The sequence below is a fragment of the Centroberyx affinis genome, unplaced genomic scaffold (assembly GCF_046629955.1).
Source record: "Centroberyx affinis isolate AG114_WGS23_722 - 3 ecotype Tasmania unplaced genomic scaffold, CSIRO-AGI_Caff_v1 ptg000942l_1, whole genome shotgun sequence".
NCBI lineage: Eukaryota > Metazoa > Chordata > Actinopteri > Beryciformes > Berycidae > Centroberyx > Centroberyx affinis.
Window position 1 is genome coordinate 61,529 of NW_027279516.1, and position 17,944 is coordinate 79,472.

Consider the following 17,944-nt stretch of genomic DNA (forward strand, 5'->3'; position numbering starts at 1 on the left):
AAGCTAACAGAAAGCAAAAGAGTCGTACACTCTAGTTTTAAGTATTAACGTAGTTACTAGTAAAAACTTGTGAATAATAACTATATTTGCATAGCATGTAATGTTACAAAGAGAATACTTGCACTCCTGACTCCACTAGGGCCTGCTCAGCGGAAAATAAATAGCACAAGACAATCTAATATTAATATTATAACAGTACACATTTACATAAAACGTAGCTCATAAAACCTATAACACAATGGGCTTGCACGTCCAACACCTAAGCAACCTCTAATACACCCTGAAACTGAAACCAATTAAACTGATACTGCTACTGATGCTAGTTAAGACCAAGACCTGCTCAGCAAAATGCAGAAATCATATTGTACACTCACAAAGTGACAGTACTACAGCATAGTGGGAGCGATGGTAAGTTAAGCATTTTCTTGCAGCAACTTTCCCTTCCCTGACAGTAATTTAAATAAACATTTTTGATTGTGAACTGAATTCATGTCTCCGGCTCTGTTTGTAACCCGTGAAATCATGACATTGTGTTAAGACCCAAGTATTTGAGGTTGGTTTCTACAGTGTTAGGCCATAGGTGGCATCGTCAAATATCCTCTTCCTACTGGGCCTAGTCGCATTTAGTAAGAGCTGGCAAGACATATCCAGCATCTTGAAGAGGTTTTGCAAAGGAGCAGGCCTCACCATTCACCCTGATAAGTCCTCTCTGGCCAAGCAGGAGTCCATGTATTTGGGCTCTGTGCTAGGGAAGGTTAATCCATCCACATGCTGGGAAGGTTGAAACCTTCAAATCAACTGAAAGGGCCCACACCCAAGTCTCAGGTCAAGTCCTTCCTGGGTGTGGTTGGCTGGTACAGGTGCTTTGTCCCCAACTACTCAGCTCACTTTCACTATCACCTCACAATTTTCACCAGGAAGAACCAGCCCAACAAGATTCCATGGACCAAAGAATGTGAAGAGGCCTTCCAGGGCTTGAAGAACTCAGAAGATATGTTTCCATTCAGGGTTTGTGCAAATTCTAAGCAAACTTTTGAAAAGTCGTCAATCTTAAAATGCGAATCTGGTGCGTTTCCATTAATGGCTTTTAACCAAATAAGTAGGCTGCGTGTGTGTGGGGTGACACAAGATCACAATGAGCTTTCCAACAGTTACTTGCCATAGGAGAGGTAATAATTATTTTCATGTAATCTGCTGGTGGCTGTATTTCTTTCCTCCCAGCGGCGACAACTAAATATTATGTGCAATATTATAGGAGAAATGCCATTCAACGACGGTCGCCATATCTGGGAAAAGAGACGCACCAAACAATTCTGGGAGGTCACCGTGCAAAGGCATTTTACGGACAGAGAGCCTTTGGGTGCAACATTTTAGGACGTCCAGAACAACATTTCATCTGTTGTGCAGGATTATCAGGCCGTTCATTGGGCTGGCCGGGCCACCGGTTCTGCCAGAGCAATGCATCGCGACAGCACTGTACAAGCTGGCCACCCATGCAGAATACAGGGTTAAGGTAATTCTACATCATTACAAATTGAATTTGAATTTGAATTTATTTGATAGGGACGATGCAATTTAACATAGTTCCAATACAGAGCATGAAACTGATGTGCTGCACAGAGAGTTTATAGCTATTGCTAATTTTCAACTCTTGTCCCTAGTTGGGCTTTTACATGTACAGTGTAATTAAAATATACAGCTTTCAGTATCATAAAACCACAATACACAAATTTGCAAACTACGTTTACAACGCTGTTTTTCTAATAACCTCTTTATCGACAGACCAACGACTCCACCCCAAGCGAACGTAACAACTTTTTTGCGATACTACCTCTACTACTACCTCCCAAGGATCCCACAAGTGTCACATACCCTACCCCATACCCAGTAGTGTAAGATGCATGCACTTGCATACACACTTACACTGATGTTAATTTCAACATGCTGGCACATAGTGTTTAACTGCTCCCCATGTATTAGGTAAATGCATACTTACCTTGGTTTGCAACATTGTAGTTTCCAGTCACTGTTGTGTTTCTATCACTGTTGTGTTTCTCTCATTCTATCAGTGTCCGCACCAGTCACTGTCAGGTGCGGACATTCTGTCAGAGCTTTAGCCGGCATTTTTAACGTTCTTAATCCCTTTGATTGGAACTGATCTTAGCGGTTTTGACTAGTCTTTTACCATTTTTATCACAGCTCTGTTGTTTTTATGAGTCTTCCCTGCTGCCTTCCTATCTGATCACACCTCTGTTCTACTGCTTGGCTGGGCTCGTTTTTAGCCTGGTGGCCAAGCTAACACACACAAATGCCAACTATGCCCTGTGAGGACTGTGTTCTACTCAAAAAAGCAAACAAAAAGATTGCTGACCTTAAGGAGGACATTAAACGGCTTTCTGATGAACTCCAAAAGAAAGTCTCTCTTCTGACCAGCTTCATGGACGTGGCTTCTGGGCAGTCCAAACAGATTGCCTCCCTCGGCGCAGCCATGCAGGACACAGCCCTGTGGGACCCCTCCACCTGTCCACAGCCTTCCTCCTGCTCGACACCGAACCATCGGTCGTCCTGGGCTGAAGTGGTGGTCCGTGGTCGTAAGAGAGACTTGGACGGGGCTGCCTCACCCCCTCGCATAAGCCTCTCCAACCACTACACGGCCCTGTCCGACGACACTCCGGTCCTCCCAGCTGATACTCCTGCGGTTCCGACTCTGGACACTTCTCCAAGGACTGCGCTTGCCGACACTGCAGCTTCCCCTCCACTAGTGGCTAGCGGTGTTCGGGTGGCTCGCCGCTCCACTGTGGGACCAGATCAGCGGCCCTCATCCCGGGTAATGGGATCATTACCATCGTGGGATCCTGAAGGAGGCCGTGCTCAGACACTCTGGAGGTCTTCTTCTTCCTTGCCCTGTACCGGCAGGGAATCCTTCTCTCGGATCTGATGTCGCTGCCTCACCACAGCACTCGCCTGCTCAGGCATCCCATCCTCAGTCAGCAACTTCAGCGTACAGTGAGGCAGATTGTGCACTCTCCGGCCCCAAGAGCCTACAACCGTCTTCTCTTCGTCCCCTCTTCTCCCCAACCACATTAATAGTTGGGGATTCCATAATCAGAAACATCCGTTTCTTCAATGCAGCCACGTGGGAACAAAAACGATGCAGCTCGTAAGCAGTCTGAGCTGACCAAAAAGGATTTTAATGACCTTTTTAGCCTTTTAAGTGCCTGTGGCAAGTCTGTTTTTATCTCTGGTCCTGTTCCTACACTGGCCCGTGGAGCAGGGCGTTTTAGCAGAATCCTCAGCCTCCACACCTGGCTCCAGTCCGCCTGCAGAGCTCACAACATAGGTTTTATTGACAATTTTCATCTGTTTTGGGATCGTTCCTCCCTCTTCAGGAATGATGGAGTCCATCCCAACTGGCTTGGTAGCCAAATGCTAGCGGCTAACTTTCAGCACGCTGTACAGTCCGCTCCACGTGATTGACTGTTTACTTCCCTCACCCCCTCCCGGAACCTCCATCTCCGCCCACAGTGGCACCTCAGACTACTGTTCCCTCCGCTAGCTCCCCCCACCGGCCTCATCTCTCATTAACCCTCTTACCGGGAATTCTCCCCATCCAGACCATTATTAGGCACAGAGCCTCCCGCCCATATGGCATATCTAAAGGTGCTAACAATAACAACTTACGTCCTATTCGCGGTATGCCCTTTCATTCCCTCAGCTTTGACACCTTACAATTTTGGCCTCTTGAATGTGAGATCTCTTGGTAATAAGTCCTTTATCATTAATGATTTTATTGTTTCTAATGATCTGGACTTTTTTATGATTACTGAGACATGGCTGTCCCCAGGGGACACTGTTCCCCTGACTGAGGCTAGGCCCCCTGACTTTGCATATTTTCATGTTCCCAGGCTCTCTGGAAGAGGAGGTGGTCTAGCTGTTTTTTATAAGTTAACTTAAGTGCCACCCTGTTACTTTTGGTAATTTTATTTCCTTTGAAGTTTTAAGTTTCTTAATCACTGGTCCTCCCCCTTTTCTCTGCATCTTAATTTATAGGCCACCTAAATCAGTTAATTTTATTTCTGAGTTTTCTGAGCTTTTATCCATTGTCATACCTAGATATGACAGGGTGCTTATTCTTGGTGATTTTAATATCCATGTATGTTGTCCTTCCCTTTCCCTCACCTCTCATTTTTTAGATCTTATAGATTCCTTTAACCTCATTCAATCTGTTACGAGGCCCACACACTCTAAAGGTCACACCTTAGACCTGGTACTCTCATCTGGTTTCTCTCTCAAGTGTCTTAATTTGGTGGATATGCCTGTAACTGACCATAATGCTGTCGCTTTTAAAGTTCCTCTACAGCTCTCTATTTCTAATCCCTACCCTACAACATGGTCTCGCATTCTCAACGCTGGTTCTGCAGTTAAATTCTGTGATGCTTTTAATACATCCTTTAATGTCACTATATCTCCTCTCAATCCAGATGCACTGTTAAATTAATTTAACGATCAGTGCCTATCAATCCTCGACCTAATTGCACCGTTTAAAACAAGGAAACAAAAATCAAATAACCTCCCCTGGCTGAACGATCACACTTGAGCTCTTAAACGACTCTGCAGAAAATCTGAACAACAATGGAAGGTCAACAAGTCCGAAATAGCACATAACACCCTTAAAACCCAAATGTCATTATATCAGAAAGCAGTTAAGGAGGCGAGATCGGCTTACTTTTCTGAAATGATATCTAGAAATAACCATAATCCTAAAGTTCTCTTCAGGGTAATTGATTCTGTCATTAATGGTCCCTCCACTTCTCCCAGAAAAATTTCTCGCTCATTTTGTAAAAAAGGTGGAGAATATCAGGTCCCAAATCCAGCCCGACCTTTGCATTCTTTCTATTCCCCATCTTAATTCTGCCTCCTTTTCACAGTTCCAACCCATCACAATTTCAGTGTTAGAGAGTACAGTCTCCCACATGAACCCATCCTCCTGCATCTTAGATATCGTCCCCACTAAGCTGCTCAAGGAGGTCTTTTCCACTGTTAGCCCTGTTATTTTACAAATAACAGTTTTAACAATTCCCTGACCTCTGGTTCTTTTCCAGACAGTTTTAAGCATGCCATAGTTTACCCACTGCTAAAGAAACCTAATTTGGACCCCCTGTCCTTAAGTAACTACAGACATAGGTGTCATTTACACTGGGGACGCTGGGGACATGTCCCCACCACTTTTTGAAATGGCCAATTTTGTCCCCATCACTTTTTAAAAGCATAATTTGTTAAAAATGTTCTGAAAAATAGCTTGCACCAAGATATGTTAACGAACAAATGAGAACGCTTTGAGAAGTTTATTTGCACTATAAGAAAACATACAATGCAATGTAAATATAGAAGAAACAAAAGCACATTGTCCAAAAAAAGTAACATAAGCTAAAAAAAAAAAAATCCCCCCTAGCCTACTGATTCTAAAATGACCCAAAAATGTCCATGCGCTGATCAGTAACTTTAACAAATACTTGACTTGTGTTGCAGCTGTGGATGTCATGCATATGGATGACTGTACTTGTGTGGTCGATGTTGTGCGTTTTATGCTGAGTATTTTCGTATTGTCGACTCTGTAGTAGCCTAGGCTTTGCCCTTTTAATGCGCCGTTATGCAGTTTTTTTCTCGCCGTAATTATCTACTCTGACCTCATACCGATCCCCCCATTACAATGCCTAAAATCGCATATGTTGAAGACCGTTTAAAAAATGTTTTTTCATCTGAGCCCTTATGTCCCCACCACTTTTCAACACAAAGTGACGCCCTTGACTACAGACCTATCTCCAAATTGTCTTTTTTATCTAAGGTTCTGGAGAAAGTAATTTCATCCCAACTGATATCTTTTATGAATAATAATAGTGTTTTTAACAGTTTCCAGTCTGGTTTTAGAGCACTTCATAGTACCGAGACAGCACTTGTTAAGGTTATTAATGACCTACTACTAACTGCAGACAGAGGTGACAGCTCAATTTTAGTTCTTTTAGATTTAAGTGTCGCCCTCGACACAGTTGATCACACTATCCTCCTACATCGCCGGGAGTCCTGGGTTGGCATCAAGGGCTCGGCTCTTAACTTACTACGCACATACCTCAATAGAACTTTTTCTGTTGCTCTGGATAACTCTACTTCCTCGACGGCTCACTTGAGTTGTGGGGTCCCTCAAGGCTCAGTTCTTGGCCCCCTTCTGTTTTCTATATACATGCTGCCTCTTGGCCAGGTTATTCAAAATCATGATGTGTTCTACCATTTTTATGCTGATGACACTCAGTTATACTTGCCGTTAAAACCCACAGATCCTAGCAGCCTAGCTAATCTCATAACTTGCCTCTCTGATATTAAATCCTGGATGTCCCAAAATTTCCTTAAATTTAATGATGATAAGTCTGAGGTCATTCTGTTCGGTCCCCCAAAATCCATCAGCTCTTTTAGTGCTCTTTTAGGGCGATCTGTCAAATAATATTACGCAGGCTGCTAGGAATCAGTCATGTTTCTTCCAGCTCAGGATAATCTCTAAAATTAGGTTATTTTTATCAGTTGCTGACCTACAAAAAGTCATACATGCTTTTATCTATTCTTGGCTCGATTATTGCAATGCACTTTACTCGGGTATCAGCCAGGGCTCCCTCCACCATCTCCAGTTGGTACAAAATGCTGCTGCTCAACTCATTACCGGGACAAGGAGGCATGAGCACATCACCCCTGTGCTCGCCTCCCTACACTGGCTCCCTGTTATTAGTTTTCGAATTGATTTTAAAATTGTATTGCTTACTTTTAAGGCCTTAAATGGCCTTGCTCCGAAATACATTTCAGATTTATTGACTTGGTATATGCCCTCTCGACCATTAAGATCTGCGGATGGAGCCCTGCTGGTTACTCCCAGGTCACAGTTTGTGACAAAGGGTGATCAGGCTTTTGCTATTAGAGCCCCCACTCTATGGAACTCTCTGCCTACCGAACTCAGACACACTAACTCTCTAGCTTCTTTTAAATCTCTTCTTAAAACTTTTCTTTTTGTGAAAGCCTTTGGAAATGTTTGATATATGTTTTTATTTTATATTGTTTCTACTGCTTCTATTTATTTGATCTTATTCATTTTATTGTCCTTACTTCCTCTGTGCTCAAGCCCTTTGGCCTTATTCTCATTTGATCTGCCTTGTCTGGTTTTATTTTCGTTTGTAAAGCACTTTGTAATATTGTTAAGAAAAGTGCTATATAAATAAAGTTTATTATTATTATTATCTGGAGGCCTACCAGCAATGGCATGTCTGGTGTTGCATTTGCACACACAAATTTGTTTGTCTCCTCTCTTTTGCACTTGGCCAAGCTTCTTTTTAGACCTGAAACTGCCAGACCAGAGGTGGGAGATTCCAAATCATGTTCTAGAGGGGTTCTCAGGGGATTGCACCGTGTGGTAGACTGGAGGGTAATTTATGCTTCTGTGTCAAACCTACGGCAGTTGAATTGGAATTGATGAATTCATTAATGAATTGACCCCAACCCTGGTCCAGTGTTTTGTACCTGATTGCAACCATTGGTTAGGAATACACAATTGCATTTCATTTTACCGCCTTCCATTATCTCAGTCGGCGAAAATTACATGACACTATACTGAAAGTTTGGTTGCACCCTGCGAAAAACATGCATACATTCTACAATTCTATGTGTGCGTGCTTGATACACTTACTAAATCAGCGTTGACAATGACTATGCAAGTTTGTTGTCACCACAGTAATGGCCTCTAAGGGTGTTTCATGGGGCTGACAGCACAACCTCAGATCAGTCCTCTGTCTAAAAGGAAAGTCCAAAGCCTGTAGGATAATTTACCCTAACAGGATTCTAAAGAATATAGACTGATTTTGAGAAGACTCGCTGAGTCTCTAACTGCCTACATCCTAAGGCCTACCCTTCTGACTTAGCTTTTCCCCAGTAATCGGCCTAAGATACTATACTGACTAAGTTCACCTTAGTTAATGACAGCTCTTCTCTGTGAAACACTGTTTGTGTGGTTGCTAGTACTATGTTCAATAAATTAGTATACTTTTACCTGAATATGTTTAGTGGACCACTAGTCCCACTCACTTCTTCTTCTCATATTACTAGACCGACTGGAAAGCTGGGTGGGACTTTCTGGCACAGTACTAAATTGGTTTGAATCCTACTTAAAGGACAGGGACTACTTTGTGTCTATAAGTAATTACACATCTGAGCGGACAAAAATGACAAGGATCCATTCTGGGGCCTCTTCTAGTCAACATCTACGTGCTTCCACTGGCTCAGATTATGGAAAACAACAAAATATGTTACCATAATTATGCAGACGACACACAAATTTACATAACCATATCACCAGGGGACTATAATCCCATACAAGCGCTGAGTAAGTGCATTGAACAAATCAATGATTGGATGTGCCAGAATTTTCTTCAATTAAACAAAGATAAAACTGAAGTAATTGTTTTTGGAGCCAAAGAAGAACGATTAAAAGTCAGTGCTCAGCTTCAATCGGTAATGTTAAAAACCACAAACCAAGCCAGAAATCTTGGAGTAGTCATGGACTCAGACCTGAATTTCAACAGCCACATTAAGATAATTACTAAGTCAGCCTACTATCACCTTAAGAATATATCAAGGATTAAAGGACTTATGTCTCAGCAGGATTTGGAAAAACTTGTCCATGCATATATCTTCAGTAGACTCGACTACTGTAACGGTGTCTTTACAGGTCTCCCTAAAAAATCGATCAGACAGCTGCAGCTGATTCAGAACGCTGCTGCTCGAATCTTCACTAAGACCAAGAAAGTGGATCACATCACTCCAGTTCTGAGGTCTTTACACTGGCTTCCTGTCTGTCAAAGAATTGATTTCAAAATACTACTGTTGGTTTATAAAGCACTGAATGGTTTAGGGCCAAAATACATTTCTGATCTTCTGCTACGTTATGAGCCATCCGGCCCTCTCAGGTCGTCTGGGACAGTTCTTTCTGTCCCCAGAGTCAAAACTAAACATGGAGAAGCAGCGTTCAGTTTTTATGCACCATATATCTGGAACAAACTCCCAGAAAACTGCAGGTCTGCTGCAACTCTCAGTTCTTTTAAATCAAGGCTGAAGACTTTTCTGTTTGCTGCTGCCTTTTATTAAATCAAATAATTATTCATTTCTTACACTGCACTGTAACCTTTATTCTTGTATTTTATACCCATCTTATTCTCATTTTAACTGTTTCTGTTCAGGATCCCAACAGAGCTGACACGGGCAAGTACGAATTTTCATTGGTCTTGTCCGGGTAATGCTTACTTGCACGAGTGAACACTATATGCGGGGGGGGACAGAGCTTTACCCTGTATGATTCTCATCCATCTGTGGATGGTGAGGTTTTTGACCAAGAGGAGAATCTATGATTCTCGTCTGCCTTGGGCAGTGAGATCTGACGTAAATATCGGATCAAGAGTAGAGTCAGATGGATTCTCATCCATGGATGGTGAGGTTTTTGACCAATTCTCGTCTGCCTTGGGCAGTGAGATCTGTAAATTAAAGAAAAACATATGGGTTCACTCACAATGTGCATCTAAAAGTGGGAGTATTTGTTGTGTTTGTTGTGTTCTTCTATCTTTTTATTTTACTTGATTTGATTCTTTTAATGCAATATATGAATTTTATCTTTTTCACTTTGTCTTGATGCTTTTAATGTTTTATGTAAAGCACTTTGAATTGCCTTCTTGCTGAAATGTGCTATATAAATAAACTTGCCTTGCCTTGCCTTCTTGAGTAACCTTTAAGAACAACAAGACATAGAATTTATTATCAATCAGGAGAGGTGAGCTAAATAATAAAGCAGTTAAACCTACCCAAAAGGTAAATAACTCAGATGAGAATTTGACTTTAACTACAGAGTAGTATTTTATTGAATTTAGCAGGTGTAAATAAGATTAAATACAAGTCTCTATTTGTCAGAATCAAAATCAAGTTAAAAGAAATATGAAATAAAACATAAAACCTTTTAGAGAGAGAATATTACAGGTAGCTAATCTCCCCTAAACTCTCAATCAGACATACTCAATGTGAGGCAGGTCGATCTCCAATGTAGCAGCCTTAGCAGAGAATAAATATCTCCAGTGGTATTAAAAAGACTGTCCTTTGGCCCCACTGGTCAGCTCCTTGGCCCCCAATGGGGTCTCTCACCTCGGTGGGTAGGCCAGAAGGATGTTTTCCTGATGTTTGATGACAAAGTCTTTTCTGATGTTGATTTTTTAGAGAAGTTGAATCTACCTTTCATTCTGTCTTCTTTCTTCAGCCAAGTCTTTATGACCATCTGTCCTAAAATTCTCTCCTCCTGTCATATTATAATTTCAGGAGCATTCCTGACTGAATAGCATTTCTTGTTCCATTCACAACCTTTCCCCCATTTCTCTCTGCTTGCCCTGTATGACTCACATATTTATAGCTCTGACTGCACTGCCACTCTATCCTGATGTCCATTCATATCACACACTACCCGTTCTGGTTCTGCCAAAGGGGGTCTCTGCTCCTGAACTGGTCCTGCCGAAGGGGGCCTCATTACCTGAGCCAGTGCTCCCATTGGAGCCAGATCTTTGACAAGGGTCATGGATATTGTTATGTATTGTAGTGTCATCACTGGCAGGCCAATGACTATCCCTACCAACTCTCCTCTGTGTATGCAGAACCCGCTAAAGGTTACATGTCCCACAATGACAAGTGAAGAGGTAGCAAGTTTACTAGTTTAACAAGTTTACTTGCTTGTTCCATCGATTCCGCCATTACGAGATTCTTTTTTCAGGAATGGGAGGGGGTGAGTGGCGTTTCTAAACAGTGAGGGAGGAGACCGTTTTAAAAAGATGAATAGCTACTGAATAGGCTGAGTCGGTCCAGGTTTTGACAATAAGCTTTAGAAAAGAGGTGAAAACAGCAACACAGCTGGCCTGCGTGTGTGGATATTGGTTTATATCATTATGTCTCAATGAATCTCCACATAGCACACATTAGTTTCAGGATTGGTTATAGGGTCTGAAATCGCTTATTGCAGGTTTAACTTCTGTTGTCACTTCTGTCCATAAACAGGTTAAGGAGGCTCAAACAAAACCAAGCAACCAGCCCAGTTTGGTGACCTGGTCTGCATAAAACAGCACAAAAGAAGGAACAGTGTGCTGTTGCCATGCTGTAAAGGACCCTTCCAGGTCCTCCTCACCACCAACACATCTGTTAAGTGTCAAGGACGTGACACCTGGATCCATGCATCCCACTGTAAGAATGTACCATCCCTGAAAGATGACGACTCTCTTGAACAGCCTGGCCACGATCTGTCTGCTCCTATTGCTTCTCCCCAGGACTCCACTGATGACATCAGTCCCCAGCCAACAGGACCACTGCTAGCCCGGAGTAGAGGCCTAGAAGAAGGGAGATGAATGGGGCATGCAACCCACAACCACATCACATGCCTCATGGTCCTAGAAGAGCTACATTTAATTTACTTAATCAAGTAATGTCATGTGTCATTTTTACGAATGACACATGGGGTTATACGATTGGTTAATATTTGATGACCATCTTGTGGTCATCAAATCTACTCGACTTTGCATTAACAAATTTAATACATTTGTAACCGAGGATCATTACAGCAACCATGAGTATCGTTTTCTAATCTTGGAGCGTCCTGGGATTCTCTATTTTGCAATATGGCAGCTATTGCTGAAATTATAATCTCTATGAGTCTGGTGGCTGGAGAATCGTCAAACTGTATGTGACAGAGATGCTGTCTTATTGCTGAGGGCCTGACTAAAAACAGTGGTAGATCTGAGTTGTGTTTATTGGTTTGTTTGTTAGTTTATTTGATCTGTTTCCTTAGTTTTGGAGATGTGTTTTTTTGTCTCTTCTCCTAATTTGTCCTACATTTTTGGCCAATTGTTTTCTGCACTGTAAAGTGCTACACATGGAGTTACTGCTGCAAAGAATCTGAATTTGGAAAATTGTGTTTTCCAGGCCCAGAAAAGTTTTTGAAAACACATACACACATACAGAATGTTTTTGAAATGTAATGGAAACATGTTCATCTTTTTTTTTGTATTTGCTGGAATTGTTTGTTTGTTTGTTTGTTTCTTTCTTTCTTTCTTTCTTTCTTTTTCTCTGCTAAAAGTATCTGCAGCTCAGAAACCGCAAGTCCTACAGCAACCATATTTGGCAGGTGGGCTCCTACAGCGCACCGCTACTCAGGCAAGGCAGCCCATGCACATTGGCCAGATGGTGGCGCTATAACAAGCAACTTTACGTTTGGCCAATAACTTCTGAACCGTGTGTTGTAGACTGAAAATTCTTGTGTTCCTACATTCTTTGGAAGGTGCCGAGTCCAACCCATTTATCACTTTCAATGTCTACCATATTGCATTGTCCGCCATTTTGAATTATTTAAGAAACACTTTTTTCGCAACTACTCCTAGGCCATTCATCCAATTCACATGAAACTTGCTGTGGAGAATCTTGGGACCGTCCTCTTTAAAAGTTGTATAAAGGTTATCGATAGGTCAAATGGTTTGGCTTTTTTCGACCAATAAACCTTTAATGAAACATGCCATAACACTAAATTGCCCATAACTCATTAACCATTAATCTAATTAAGCCAAAATTTCCAACACATGATGAGAAGTGTTGCGTGAACACACCCCCAAAAGCATTTGGAGTTCCAGCACTAGTGGGCGCTATAAATGCAAAAAGTTTATATCTCATAATCGGCTACATGGATTTGTACGAAATTTGGTTCCCATGATCTAGGGTCATGACTCAGTCGATGCATAAAATTTGGTAATGATTGATTAAAGTGGCAGTGGCTTATTACAACAAATCTAAATTTCTAGACATTTCTACGGAGCCCCTCTGTACAGAGCCCCTCTGGGGTCACATGGTAGAAAAAAAAACTCGATGTGTAAATCTGTGCGAACGGATTTGTAAACTGTGCGATTGTGAATCCGAGGGCACGGTTTAGAAATCCGTGCGCAGTTTACAAATCCTTTCGCACAGTTTACAAATCCGTTCGCACGGATTTACACATTAAGTTTTTTTTTCTACCATGTGACCCCAGAGGGGCTCCGTAGTTGCCAGAGGGAAATGTCTGGAACAGATGGTTGCCTTGGTGAGCAGGGACCGGACCAGAGGCAGTCATTCCTGCATACGTCTTCTGCTGCTTTCAAGTGTTGTCTGAAATATTGTAATTACAACTGGGAAACACATGAATGACCCAACAAAGTGGTAAATACAAGGATTATATAAGGATTTAAGGGTTTTTAGGATGTTTAGTTGGCAGAGAGGATTGAAGCCAGCGTCTGTTGGGAAAATTATGTGTAGGCTAACTTTTGGCTAATAAATAAACTAAAACATCAATTAAAGATCCCATATGTTATTCAGTTTTGCAAACAAAGGCAGAACAGTCGCAATAATGGACCCTGATTGACCAACAACATCAGCTCCCCTGATTCAAATAAGGTGAATGAAGGTCAAATGCTTTCCAGGTCAAATGTTGCAAACTAATAGGAAGGATTTCACTTTTTTTTTTTTGTGATGGGAGCCCATCAAGACCAAGTTCAGTTGTGATGCATTTACTGCAGTTATTCTGAAACTGCCAGTAAAAGTTTAGATTTTTGAAAATGCAATCACTTTAAAATGAAGCTTTAACAATGTCTTAATTAAATATATTTAATCATACTGTATATGTATATAGGCTAAATAGAGGAAAATTTGAATTCCTGTAATATGAGACCTTTCCCAGCAAGCAATTTTGCGTTTAAATGACGTCTAAAAGCCGTCTATAGGTAGACCTGATGTCTAGGCTACATTTGGGCTGTCAGTGAAAGTTTAGTAGACGTCTAATCATAGCCCAAGTATAGCCTAGTTAGCCATCAATCAGACGGCTATTGAACAACTACATATACGTCTAATAGACAACAAAATAATGGCTAAAGGATTCTTTTTACTCAAATATAATATGTTCAGATAATAAATGTCAATCCATCCAACAAACAACAACAAACAAGATAAATATATAAAGAATTTATTACAAACTTACATACAGGAACATTTTAAACAACTTAACATATTAAAACACGATAAATATAGGCTATAAGTAATTTATTACAAAAACAATCATGGAACATTTTAAACAACAACACAACTGCTAGGCGCGGCTAACCGCTAAGGCGAATGCTAACGCTAACAGGCACATTTTGAACGGGCACTGCACTAACTAGTTTTAGGAAATACAGAAACAGATGCAACTTGAACACACATCGCCTGCTGCTGTGAAATGTGCATGAATATTGTGCATGAATATTGTGCCAGCACATGTGCTTTCTAGGTAGCATGTTAAGCTAACCACACTATGGCTTACTCTACACTGCTAACCGCTAAAAATGGCACGGTTCCTGCACATGATAACAAATAATGTAGATACATTTTGAACACATGACAAGACAAAAACACAGCGTCTTACAAGATAAACCAAATAAGCGTGAACTGCTCAGTTCTGCCCTGCCTCTGACTGCTTCTTCAACCGGGCGGAGCATTATGCCACCCAACTGTCAAGTCTCGCGTTGCCAGTCGTCATGTCTCTCAAGCAGTACAGCTGCCCTCTAGCGGTTGAGAATTGTAATTGCATTTTGTATTTACTTGTAAAATGAAAGAAAGTCAAATACGGAGAATGGTGTTTATGAATGTGTAACAGCAAAAAATAATGCTAAGTCAAAGGTTAATGCTAACTTCGCCAGATGCCGGTCCAATTCAGAGCTAAATCGTGGCTACACATAGACCATTTCAATGAAACTATACTAATCTCAGTTTGTTTTCATAGTTGAGTTGCTAACATGATCTGATGCCATGCACCCCACAAGTTGCGTGGGTGAAAACTACCAATTTTAACACTATTTTGGCTAGAAGTGGGATACACATAGCCAGTGATCAGGGCTATAGTCCGATGGGCTAAAAGCAGACTACACGTTGCCGGTCCAATTCAGAGCTAAATCGTGGCTATACATAGACCATGTCAATGAAATGATACTAACACTTTGTATTTATTATTGATATTGCAAACACGATGGGATATTATCCATCTCACAAGCTGCGTAGGCAAAAACAACAATTAAACAGTTTTGGCTAGAAGTGGGCTACAAATGGGCTACAAATAGCCGGCCAATTGGGAGCTAAATCGTGGCTACGCATAGACCATGTCAAAGAAATGAAACTAAACACCTTCACTGCTGACTTTGCTTACATGATGGAATATCATACATGCAAGCTGCGTTGGCAAAAACTAAATCTAACCAATTTCAAGGTCATTTTGGCTAGAAGTGGGTTACACATAGCCGGACTAAATCGGGGCTATATCTAGTCGAGACTTTGAAATTACGTCTATTGCTTGCTGGGTTAATACCTGATCTGCATTTTCAGCTTTGCATTCTGACACTGCAGCATGAAGTAGCTTTGTGCCACTTTATTTCTAAAATTAAACTACACAAAAAAAGACACAAAAAAACGTATTTTGTTGTTACATGGTCTAAAATTACAAATGGACCATGTAACAAAAAAACTTATTTTGTTGTTACATGGTCCATTTTGTAATGTTAGATCAAAAACACTCGCCAAGTTGTATTTACTACTTGCGCTCCCGGAAGTAGGAACTTACGAGGAGCACCTGAACGCAGCACTCGTCCCGCGTGTTGTGCAGTTCCTGTAGCCTATGGAGGGAAGCCGACAGCCAATCATCTGTTGAGCAGCACTGATGACGCATTGGGGCATGTCCTTTGAACAGGGGAGGCAGAACAAAATCAGAGACAGTAGAGAAACCACACTGAGACATTTAACTTTTTCAGGTTCCTCAGGAGGAGTAGCCTATCCCTCCGCTGGGCTCTAGTAGATGTTCTCCCCCCATCTGAGGGTGTTGGTGACGGTGGCTGTGAATACAAGGCCTGAGCCAGTCGGGTCTTGGTCTCGACTCTTTTTGGTCCTGACTCCTGGACTGTAAGACGTCTACAGCCCTGTTAAATTTGTCTAGTGATAAAGGTACACAATTCAGTATCATACCTCTTCATAAACTAGATTAGTTTCTAGAGCAGAATCGGTAGGCTACATTGTAAAGGACGGCAGACCTATCTCATCTAGCCTACCCCTCGATAGCTTTTGTATCAGTCAGGTAGGTTGGGGCGGGCTCGAGCGCTGGCGCAGCGACCCACTGAGACAACAGGCACACCTGCGCCTCATTAACCTTCTCCCATCTGGCTCTTCTGGGGGTGCGCTGGCAGATGAAACCCTGCACTGAGTCCATGTGCAGAAATACAGAACTAGAACAGTCAACTCTAATAGGCTGGCTCTACATCCTTACTGACAAGTGGAAGGAAGGATAGGGAAATAGCCGTCTTGTTGCTATAAATCACGGTCCCCTTTATGGTATGAGTGCAACAGTAGATTTCAATCTGTCTTCAATCTTTGCTTGATGCTTCTGCGCACAGGTTCAGTCCAGATCTCATCGCTTGTCCCGAGCCGCTCCGCATCTCTCCGTCTCCTGACCAGCGAGCCCGCCCCTGTCACACAGTCCTTTCGGCTCGTCTGGGCTCCGTAGCTCCGTAGCTGTAGGAAACACGTCTGCAATTCATTCTGACAGCATGTAGAAACGTCAACTATATATTAGAAATGGCTCAAGAGACCACAATTACTGTTTGATGTTTGCACACATTTAAATTTACTAGCGCCACCAAAATGGCTGTAATGACACTTGATTTTTGACCCAATGTTTCTCAACGTCATGCTGAGCTCAAAGTATTCTATTTAGGCGACCAAAACCAGTGTCAAGCTAGCAGCAACAAAAAAGACTCTCGGTCTGATTTTCCAAAATAAAAGTTCTCATGACAAACATAAGCAAGGATCTCAAATGAATGCAAAATACCAAAGATAAGAGAAATCCTATTTAAGAAATAAATGTGCAAATGAAAATAACATTTAACAAAAACACTTTGGCAACTGTATATAGCCAGAGGCCTTAGTTTTGCTGGTTTTTACACTGATTTTAGGAGAAGGCAATCACAAAAGGACAGAAGAGTTGATTGCTTTGTAGGAATGGTTTTACACTCATTTGCTCCTGACTATACACTTTCCTCTAAGTTGTTTGGTATGGATTTTGTGTTTCAGTCTTCCCCCAGGAATATTTTGTAGTCCTTTCCCTCCATTGGTGATTCTGTTCTCACCACAAGTAGCATTCAAATCAAGGCCAGCAGAACAAATTACTCACAGGTTTAAACTCACTTGTTAGTAACAGTTTCATTCCTTCCAAGTGAATGTGTTTTATCATTCAATCATCAACTTTTATTGATTATAGTAATAATACACTAGAGGGCATCCTTTACTGTGATTATGGGAAGACAGTGATGCTCCCTGAAACACTGTCAATAACTGACATAAAAATGTTCTTCTTAAACTGATTTTTCAATTTTTTCAAAATTACAGTCATTAAATTATTAATTCAAAATTCAAATTCAAAATGCCGATTTGCCCTGTACAACATCAGAAAGATCAGACCCTCCCTGTCTGAGCATACAGCACAACTGGTACAGGCGCTTGTAATATCACGCCTTGACTACTGCAACTCCTTACTGGCAGGGCTCCCGGCATGTACGCTCAAACCTCTGCAGATGATCCAGAACGCGGCGGCGCGTCTGGTCTTCAACCAGCCCAAAAGAGCACATGTCACTCAGCTGTTCATATCCCTCCATTGGCTCCCAGTTGCTGCCCGCATCAAGTTCAAGTCCTCGATGCTCGCCTACAAAGCAGCAACCAAAACGGCTCCGACCTACCTGAACTCCTTCATTCAGGTCTACGCTCCCTCCTGCCCACTACGCTCTGCCAAGGAGCGGCGCCT